General features: G+C 48.7%; 1 long non-coding RNA gene across 1 annotated transcript; it reads right to left on the bottom strand.

The window, feature by feature from the left end:
- Positions 1 to 1,322: 1,322 nt before the first annotated feature.
- LOC105993162 lies at positions 1,323 to 9,397 on the bottom strand. The gene is made up of 5 exons (XR_001175438.1): positions 9,054 to 9,397; positions 5,522 to 5,622; positions 4,238 to 4,321; positions 2,583 to 2,644; positions 1,323 to 2,047 (listed from the first exon to the last, which is right to left on the bottom strand). It is a non-coding gene; the product is annotated as an uncharacterized LOC105993162 (long non-coding RNA).
- Between the last annotated feature and the right edge of the window lie 1,190 nt (positions 9,398 to 10,587).

Raw genomic sequence — 10,587 nt, 5'->3', positions numbered from 1 at the left:
TAGGTAATGGTGGTCATGTCTAATCCTAGCCACTCAAAAGGCCAAGATCTGAGGATCATGGTTCAAAGCCAGCTTGGGTAAGAAAGGCCCTGAGATGCTTATCTCCAATAAACCACCTGAAAATTGGAAGTGGTGCTGTGGCTCAAAGTGTTAAGAGAACTAGCCTTGAGCAAGACCTCAGGGAAAGTGTGCAGGCACCGAGTTCAAGCTCCACGACTAAGGAAAAATATACACACACACATGCTTTTTAAGAGTTTCATATTTTATATGCATACAAAACACATATAGTACATTTGGTGGCCACTTTGCCTTCCCCCTTCCTACCCTTGCCTTTCACCATCCCTTTCCTCTGCTGCTTGACCAAGACAGTTCTTTTATGCTCATGTCCCATTTTCATCATCACTATACCATGAGTTAAAGGCTAGAGCCCTATATGCCTTAAAAGGCATGTAAAACCTGTTGGGTCTTCGTCCTGATGGGGTCGGAGGAGAGGTAAGTGCCGCCGCTTGCCTGTTCCCCAGCCTCCCTTAGCCCAGGAGACAATCAGATGCAGCGGGGAGTCAAGTCAAGCAGGAGCTCCTTTATTAACAGGGATAATCCCCTTTTTAAAGCAAAAGACTGCGTGGGAGGAGAGGAAATGGGATCAACCAATCACTGAAAGGCCATACCTTATCATGCACCCAAGCTTCTGTGAGATGTTTACACACTGAACCTAAACAAATCTAGCTCTGCCCACTCAACTTCCTCTCAGGGCCATCTTTGCTACCTGTGTTCCCCACAGATTTCCCCCACAAAAACCAAGGTATTTTGTCTGTGTGCTATGGGGCTTAAATTTGGACTGGGTGCTGCCCCTGAGCTTTTCTGCTCATGGCTAGCTCTCTATCATTTGAGCCACAGTTCAACTTCCAGCTTCTTTTGGTAAAAGTCTCAGATTTCCCTGCCTGGGATGGCTCTGAACTATCATCCTCAGATCTTACCCTCCTGAGTAGCTAGGGTGACAGGTGTGAGACACCAGCACTCGGCACCTGAAAGCTTTGATGTTGAGAGACAAGGCATATGGGCCTAGATGACTTTTGTTTTGCTCAGTTTAGAAGTTCCTTCCCTCTGACCCAAGGGCAGGAATCTACTGGTCTTGCTGCCAACCTTCAACACAGTTCTGTCCCTAAGACCCCAAGGAATTGTATGCTAAGAACAAGTACTAAGTCCTGGATCCATGTGTAGCGTTCTTTAGTCTCTCAGTACCTTCCACCTTTAGTGTCTAGTTCTTCAACACTCGATCTGAGGATGTGACTGATGTGCAGACAAAGAAGCATTGGCCATAGTAAAGAAAGGCTTTCATATTTTATTGACCTGTGCAGCTGGGATAGCACAATCCAAGTGAACCTGAGGGAGGGCTCCTTGCTGGTACTGAAATGAGGGTTTATTTGGATCTGAATAGGTAGTAAACATTCAAGCAAAACAGAGAGGCCTGTGTGGAAGGCAAGCAGTGTTTCCATAAAAGGTCTAACAGGAGAGGCCTGAGGGTACATGGGAGTTAGAGCAGGCTAGAGATAGGGGCCAGTGATTGTTTGCCCAAGGATGTTTAGGTTCATCCTTGTCCTGAAGAGTTGCTTGGAGCTCTATCTGGAACTTGTCTGAGAAGACCGCGGAAGACTTCACGGAGAGTGGCATTATGTACTCTCCAGCAGGAGAAGATGGAAAGGATCACTAGGACCACAAAACAGCTGGCTGTCACCTGCAGGCAACAGACAGTAGGGATGGGTAGACAGTCCTGCACACCCTGTGGTGTAGCTCCTGGACTTTCACACACAGGGATGAAGAACAGGGCCCAATCGCCATGGAGTGGGAACTCATGAAGGTGCAGCTCACCATGGAAGATGAGCAGGTAGTCACTGAATGGGCTCAGGATTGGGGGAGAAGTCAAGTACCACAGGAGTCACAGTCAACATGCCTTTGTAACTGGCTCATCTTCTGCTCATCATCTTGCAGAAAAACTCAGGGGAGAAGATGCCATCTCTGCATTGAGGAGTTCTCCAGACATAGCCTTCTGGGAGAGCAAAGTCAGGCACCTGTACGACCAACCACCCTTCTTAGTGTGTGCCACTCCCACTCCCTCCTCTGCCCCACACTGGGAGAGCAATGCTAGGTGCTTTCTCTAATCTCTCTCTCTCCCTCTTTCTTTCCCCCTTCTTTCTCTCTCTCCCTCTCCCTCCTCTCTCTCCACTAGGGATCCAGACGAGGGCCTTGCACATTATAGGCAAATGTTCTTGTGAGAGAAGACAAAACCTGTCTCCTCTCATCCGTTTCATGCCTCTGTCCAACAAGCAAAGCTGGAACACTTACAACACAAAGCCTAAGGTCTTCTCTCTTTCTCCCTCCCCTATTCAATAAACACAGGCTGATCACTGACTAGGGGCAGTTGGTTACTTGTTTCATTTACCCACTGTCTTCATTTACCCATGGAAATCATTTTCTTCCTAGCACTGAGCAAGAAGCAGTTATTGGGCCCCTCTGTGCTAACTTGTTCCTCCATCCTTTATCCAGCCACCACCACCTCTGTTTAGCTGCCAATCAATACCTACCATAAGGTACTATACGCAAGTGATCACTTTTTCATTCAGAAGAGACTATGTTGAGTCGGGTCCTGTAAAGAACAGAGGAGAGGGGCTGGGAAGGTGGCTCGTGTACAGTGCTTGCCTTGCATGCATGAGACCCTGGGTTTGATTCCTCAGCACCACATAAGCTGAAAAAGCCCGAAGTGGCACTGTGGCTCAAATGGGTAGAGCGCTAGCCTTGAGCTGAAGAGCTGAGGGACAGCACTCAGGCCAAGAGTTCAGATCTCACGACTGACAAAAAACAAAAACAAAAACCAGAGGAGAGGTGGAGTGCTTGCCTAGCATGTATGAAGCCCTGGGTTCCATTCCTCAAGACCACATCAACAGAAAAAGCGGGAAGTGGTGTTGTGGCTCAAGTGGTAGAGAGCTAGCCTTGAACAAAAAGATGATCAGGGACAGTGCCTAGACCCTGAGTTCAAGTCCCAGGATTGGCAAAAAAACAAACAAAAAAAAAAAACAGGAGACAAGAAACCTCAAGAGTTGTCAGGGAGGGTCATGGAAGGGATGAGAGGTTCTAGAAGAGGGTTCAGGACAGCAGAGGCAAGAGATTGCCACTCTTATGTCCTGAATAGGTTAAAAAAAAAAAAGCATTGGAGGATAAAGAGTTATCTGAATTATGGCTTGAAGTAGAAAGGGAGAGACTTCCATCACAAACACAGGGTCCTGTTGTGACAAGCTCAGGTCCTCTTTGAGAAACACAAAAGTAGTCAGCATGGATGGGAGATCTAGAAGCCTCCCAGAAGGATGAAGGATGGGAATGCCTGATGGACAGATGCACATTCAGGTTACTTGCACAAATCCAGGAATGGTGATACATACCTGTAGTGCTAGCATTCTAGAGGCTGAGGCAGGAGGGTTAAGAAGTCTAGGAACTTGTGACTTTAAATGAGCATCATTATTCCACAATACTGTGAAATTCGGGAAATTATGTAATCACTTAATCACAATCAAAAAAAAAAAAAGAACCTGGGGAAGGTAGGGAGGGAAGGGATAGTAGGGGGAAAACAATGGAGGGGGTAACAATGCTCAATAGGAAGTGTACTCATTACCTTACTCATGTAACTGTAACCCTCTGTATAGTATCTTTACAATAAAAAAAAAAAAAAGAATTCTAGGTTGGTCTGGGCTGCATAGAGAGACTCAGTCTCAAAACAATTAGGGAGCTGGGCACCAGTGGCTCACGTCTGTAATCCTACTCAGGAGGCTGAGATTTGAGGATCCCGGTTCAAAGCCAGCCCAGACAGGAAAATCCAGGAGACTCATCTTCAATTAACCACCAGAAAACCAGAAGTGGTGCTGCGGCTCAAATGATAAAGTGCTTGCCTTGAGCTGAAGAGCTCAGGGGCAGTGCGCAGGCCCAGAGTTCAAGCCCCATGACCGACCAAAAAAAAAAAAAAATTGGGGGCAGAGGCTTGCACAAGCCTTTGATGCATGGGACATGATGTGAATGTCATGGCTTTTCAGTCTTTGAATTCAGATGAGGCTGTGTAGAGCCATTTAATCTCCACCTGAGCAGAGCATATAATAGGGCTTATAGTAAGATAGGGCCAGCCTGGCAGGGGAGACATGGGTGCAGCCTGTGTGGAAAGGAAGGCAGAATCTGGGCAGGCTACAGGGCTTACTTGTCCTGGGGCTGTTGTAGCAGATGGACAGATTGCCCATTCCTCACAGCTGTAGGTCCACCAACAGTCAAGGTCAGCATGTAGCTGCCAAAAGGAAAGGTGAGCATGGGATCAGGTGGACCCCTGAGACCTATAGTGCCTCCCAACCTCCAAGACCCCCTAGCTGTCAGCCCCACCTTTATCTGGCCTTTTTTTTTTTTGCCATTCCTGGGCTTGAACTCAGGGCCTAGGCACTGTCCCTGTGCTGCTTTTACTCAAGGCTAGCACTCTACCACTTGAGCCACAGCGCCACTTCCAGCTTTTTCTGTGTATGTGGTACTGAGGAATTGAACCCAGGGCTTCATGCATGCGAGGCAAGCACTCTACCACTAAGCCACATTCCCAGCCCCTTATCTGTCCTTTAAAATGCACACCTCAGCCGGGTGCAGGTGGCTCACACCTGTAATCCTAGCTATTCAAGAGGCTGAGAGCTGAGGATTGCGGTTCAAAGCCAGCCCAGGCAGGAAAGTCCATGAGACTCTTATCTCCAATAAAGCACCAGAGGGGCTGGGGATGTGGCTCAGTGGTACAGTGCTTGCCTAGCATGCATCAAGCCCTGGGTTCGATTTCTCAGTACCATAGAAACAGAAAAAGCTGGAAGTAGTACTGTGGCTCAGGTGGTAGAGTACGAGGCTTGAGCAAAAGAAGCTCAGAGACAGTGCCCAGGCTCTGAGTTCAAGCCCCAGGACTGGCAAAAACAAAAACAAAAAACAAAACCGGAAGTGGCACTGTGGCTCAAGTGGTAGAGTGCTAGCCTTGAGCTGAAGAGCTGAGGGACAGCACCCAGGCCCAGAGTTCAAGCCCCACAACTGACCAAAAAAAAAAAAAAGCATACCTCAGGGCTGTCTTAGGACTAAGAGGCTGCCCCCATTTTTTTGAGTAACACAAACTGGTAGATAAGGTGAGACTTAAGTTCATAAAGCCACTTTTAAATACACGAGGAATCTCTACCTGCAAATAAAGTCTAACAACCAGGTGATGGTGGCTCACACCTAGCTACCCAGGAGGCTGTGATCTAAAGATCATGGTTGGAAGCCAGCCCGGGAAGGGATCTCCTTGAGATTTTTAGCTCCAATTAAACACCAACAATGGCAGAAAGTAGAGCTGTAGCTCAAGTGGTAGAGCACTAGCCTTGAGCAAAGAAGCTGAGGGACAGTACTCAGGTGCTGAGTTCAAGTCCCAGGACTGGCACAAAAAAAAGTTTAATAATAGGGCAAATCATAATAATAATCTTCTATAACTCACCGTGACCCTAGCACCAAGACCCTTACATATACCAACTTCTTCAATCTTCATATCATCACAAAGAAGGGGAAAGTGGAAACCAGTATCTTCATTCTGTTACACTGTGAAGATTAAGAAAATATGGTCAATGAAGGCAAGCCATCTGTCCAAAGCCACATAGCTAGGTGTGATATAGCATGTCTGTCTGTTAGCATCTCTCTCTCTCTTTCTCCTCTGCACTATAAAGGAAGTAGCTGGGGGTGTAAGGCCATGAGAACCATCCCTAACACCATTTAAGGAAAAGAGAGAGAGAAAGAGAGAGGCACCAGAGTGCTCAACCTATTGACACTTATTTTTAAAAGTAGGGAAGGAAGCCAGGCACTGGTGGCTAATACTATAATTCTAGCTATTCAGGTGGTTGAGATCTGAGGATCACGGTTTGAAGCCAGCCTTGGCAGAAAAGTTCATATGACTCTTGTCTCCAATTAACCAGCAAAAAAAAGCTGGAAGTGAAGTTGTGACTCTAGTGGTAGAGTGTTAGACTTGAGCAAAAAACCTCAGGGACACTGCTCATTCCCTGAGTTCAAGTCCAAGGGCCAACACACTAAAAAAAAAAGGGCTGGGAAGGTGGCTCAGTGGTAGAGCGCTTGCCTTGCAAGCCTGAGGCCCTGGGTTCGATTCCTCAGCACCACAAAAGCGAAAAGAAAAAAGCCAGGAGTGGTGCTGTGGCTCAAGTGGTAGAGCGCTAGCCTTGAGCTGAAGACCTGAGGGACAGTGCTCAGGCCCAGAGTTCAGGCCCTACGACCGGACCAAAAAAAAAAAAAAAAGTGGGAGAGCCTGCCTAACAAGCCTAAGACCTAGAATTTATTTATGTATTTATTATTATTATTTTGTCAGTCATAGGACTTGAACTCTGGGAGATTAGAGTTTCACGGCCTTTCCTGCCAGGTTGGCTTTGAACCATGATCCTCATATCTCAGCCTCCTGAGTAGCTAGGATTACAGATGTGAGCCACTGGTACCCAGCTTCTTTTTTTTTTTTTTTGTCAGTTGTGGGGCCTGAACTCTGGGCCTGGGTGCTGTCCCTCAGCTCTTCAGCTCAAGGCAACTTCTCCACAACTTGAGCCACAGTGTCATTTCCGGCTTTTTCTGCTTATGTGGTGCTGAGGAATCGAACCCAGGGCCTCATGTATACAAGGCAAGCCCTCTACCACCGAGCCCAAGACCCAGAATTTAAAGCCTAGTGCTTCCAAAATAAGGGAAGAAGGAGGAAAGAGAGAAAAATAGAGAGGTTGACTGAGATATATTGTATCCATGTGTGGAAATGTCACAATGAACTCTCTTCCTTGTAGAAGTAATTATAGTAATTAAAACCAATAAATATACATCCCATGCACTTAACAGACATCTATAGACTATTCCACCCAACAGCCACAGAATACTTATTCTTATCAATCCATGGAAATTTCTCCAAAATACATCATATTTCAGGACATAAAGCAGATTTTAAATAAGAAGTTTAATACAAGAGAACTGAAACACCAGGTGGAGCTTGGCTCAAGTGGCAGAGCACCTGTCTAACAAGAGATTGAAATAAGCCAGGGTGTTGGTGGTTCACACCTGTAATCATAGTTACTCAGGAGGCTGAGATTTGAGAATCATGGTTCAAAGCCAGCTGGGGCAGGAAAGGCCATGAGACTCTTATCTCTAATTAACTGAAAATGAAGCTGTGGAAGTGCTACCCTTGAGGAAAAGAGCTCAGGGACAGTGCCTAGGTCCCCAGTTCAAGTCCCATAACCTACCAAAAATATAAATAAATAAAAAACAAGGGCTCGGAAAGGTAGAGTGCTTGCCTTGCATTTATGAGGCACCATATAAGCAGAAAAGGCTGGAAGTAGCGCTGTGGCTCAAGTGGTAGAGCACTAGCCTTGAGCTGAAGAGCTCAGGGATAGCACCCAGGCCCAGAGTTCAAGCCCCATGACTGACCAAAACAAAAAACAAAAACACCGCAGTATCACTTTACACACACCAGCATGGATACTAACTAGTGTTGGCAAGAATGTAGAGAAACTGAGACTCACACATTGCTGATGGGAATGGAAACATAACAAAACTGCTTTGGAAAACTGGAACTTCCTTAAAGTAGGTTAGCATATGACTTAGCAACCCCACTTCTAGCTATACACCAAAGACAACTGAAAAGACACCATAGCACAAAAGCTTGTACACAAAGGCCCATAGCAGCATTCTTCATAATGGTGGAACAGGGGAAATAAACCAAATATTCATCAAATAATGAGCAGATGAAGATGTGACACATTCATGCAGAAGAATGAAATGCAGCCACAAAAAGGACAATGCATGCTACAATATGAACAAGCCTTGAAAATATCAAACAAAAACAGCCAAACACAAATCAGCACATTGTCAGATTGCACATATGTGAAAAAGTCAGGCTAGGCAAATTCATAGTGGAAGGTAGAAGAGTAATGATTTCCAGGGCTGTGGGAGAGTGGAGAATGAAGTACTAATGGGCACAGGACTTCTTCTGGGATAATCAAAGAGTTCTGGAATAACAGTGATGATGGTTACACAACTTCATAAATATACTAAAAAGTATGAAAGAAAGCTGAGCACCAGTGCTCATGTCTATAATCCTAGTTACTAAGGAGGCTGAGATTTGGTTCAAAGCCAGCGTGGGACAGAAAATCTGTGAGACACTTATCTCCAAGGAATAACCAAAAATCCAAAAGTAGAGCTGTGGCTCAAATGGCAGAAGATCAGCCTTGAGCAAAAAAAAAAAAGCTAAGGACAGACCCTGAGTTCAAGATTCAGTACTGACCAAAAAAAAAAAGACACAAACAGGGAAGTACACTTTTAAATACTGAGTTTGGGGCTAGAATGTAGCTCAAGCAGAGCACATGTCTAACACTCCAAAGCTTTAGGTTCCTTCCCCAGCACTGTAAAGTATACTTTTTGTGAACTATATTTGTGAGCTATATTTCAATAAAAATTAAGTGAAAGCAGCTCACTTGGGGCTCCTTTTCTATCCTTGGTGGGGCACTGGGACCTGTACATAGATAATCTTCAATCCTGCAGGTTTATCACTTTGATACTAGCTCTATTAAAATGTTAGAGATGGGCTAGGAAGAGTGGTAGAGTGCTTGCCTTGCATGCATGAGGCCCTGGGTTCGATTCCTCAGCACCACATAAGCAGAAAAGGCCGGAAGTGGGGCTGTGGCTCAAGTGGTAGAGCGCTAGCCTTGAGCTGAAGAGCTGAGGGGCAGTGCCCAGGCCCAGAGTACAGGCCCCACGACTGACACACACACACACACACACACAAATAATGTTAGAGACGGGGAAACTGAGGCTGGGTCGGCCCACTCCCTACTGCACCCACTCAGCCTCTCCCTCAAAGGAGCAGTTGACCTTCAGGTAGTAAGGGAAGCCCAGGTATTTTTCTAAGAGAGGTGGGCCAGATGTCCAGACCCATGCCGTGTGGTGGTGCAGCCCCCCCCCCACTCAGGCCCCTTTCTCCTGCACTGTCCCCTCACCTTGTGCAGGTCCATGGGCAAAGTTCCGGCTCACAGAAAGTAGCATCTTCCACAGCGCCCGCAGGACTTGTACCTGTCCGTCTGTCTGTCTCTCTCCTTTCGATCTCACAGGGCTGGCAGGGGACACGGCTTGGCAGAGCGCAATGTAGCCTGGATAACGCCCGGTTCAATAGTGGCAGGTGAGGCAGCTCTCCAGGGCTGTCCAGACAGCTCTGAGTGATAGCACAGGCTCCAGCGCTTCGCCCCGCCCCCGTCGGGGTCTCAAGTCTTGCACCTGGCCGTAACCTTCCTCTTACTCTTGGCCACGCCCCTGCTCAGGTCCACGCCTCCATTCTTACTCCGGACCCCGCCCCTGCTCTTGCTCCGCGACCCCAGCCCCTCCTTCCTCTTGGTCTGCGCCCGGCTCTGGCTCCGGGCCCCGCCCCTACTAATGCTCGGGTGCCTCCTTCTGTCCGGCTCCTTTCGCCTGATCTTCATCCTGGTTCCGACCTCTCTCAGTTTTAGGTCATTGCTCTTCGGCCGGTCTCGGTTACAGTTTCGTCCTTTGAGCAATCCCTTCTTGTTATCCGTTGTCCTATTCCCATCCCTGTTCTTGCCTCTGCTCTCGCTCCTTTCCCTACCTTCCCTCTTTCCCTCGAAGCTCCCCCTTCTCCATTCTGCCACCTTGCTCAAGGACCGGTTGTTCTTCGGCTTGGTCTGACCCCGCTCGGCGACCACTTCCCGGAACTTCTCCACACGGCGCCCATTCCGCGGTTTCCGACTCGGGGAGTGCGCGCTGCGCTTTCGCTCCGTGTCCCGCCCCTGCCCCTCCCCGGGCTCCATCTCCCACGCTTTCCCGGGATTCCTGGGCGGTAGCTCCGCCGTCACAGCTTCCTCGCCACGCCCCTTCTCGGCCGACAGCTCCTCCCCTCGGAGGGGGTCCCTATTCAGCTTCCGCAAGCTCCCGGACCTGTCCCGGCCCAGCACTCGGTCTTCGCCCCGCCCATTCTCCTTAAGGATCCACTCTTCCTCCTGGGACCGGTCCTCCACTCGGGATCCCTCCCGGTACACCTCTTCCACCCACGGGGACCTATCTTCTCCACCGAATCTCTCTTCGCCCCAGGGTCCATCGCTGCCTCGACAGTGCTCCTCACCCCGCGATCTGTCCCCGAATCGATGTCTCTTTTCGCCCCAGAATCTCTCCCCGGCTCGGGACTTCCTCCCGATTCGCGATCTCTCTTCCACCCAGGATCCTTCTCTGCCTCGGTATTTCTCTTCACCCCGGGATCCCTCCCGGCTGTGGTATCTCGCTTCAGCCCGGGTTCCCTCCCGGCGCTGGTATCTCGTTTCAGCCCGGGTTCCCTCCCGGCTTTGGTATCTCGCTTCAGCCCGGGTTCCCTCCCGGCTTTGGTATCTCGCTTCAGCCCGGGATCCCTCCCGGCCTGGGTATCTCGCTTCAGCCCGGGATTCCTCCCGGCTTCGGAATCGTTCCCCTCCCCGGGATCCCTCCCGGCCTCGGAATAGCATTTCACCCCGGGATCCCTCCCGGCTTCGG

The sequence above is a fragment of the Dipodomys ordii genome, unplaced genomic scaffold, assembly GCF_000151885.1.
Source record: "Dipodomys ordii isolate 6190 unplaced genomic scaffold, Dord_2.0 Scaffold92, whole genome shotgun sequence".
NCBI lineage: Eukaryota > Metazoa > Chordata > Mammalia > Rodentia > Heteromyidae > Dipodomys > Dipodomys ordii.
Note: the sequence above shows the minus strand (reverse complement) of the source record. Positions and strands in the feature narration are given on the sequence as shown.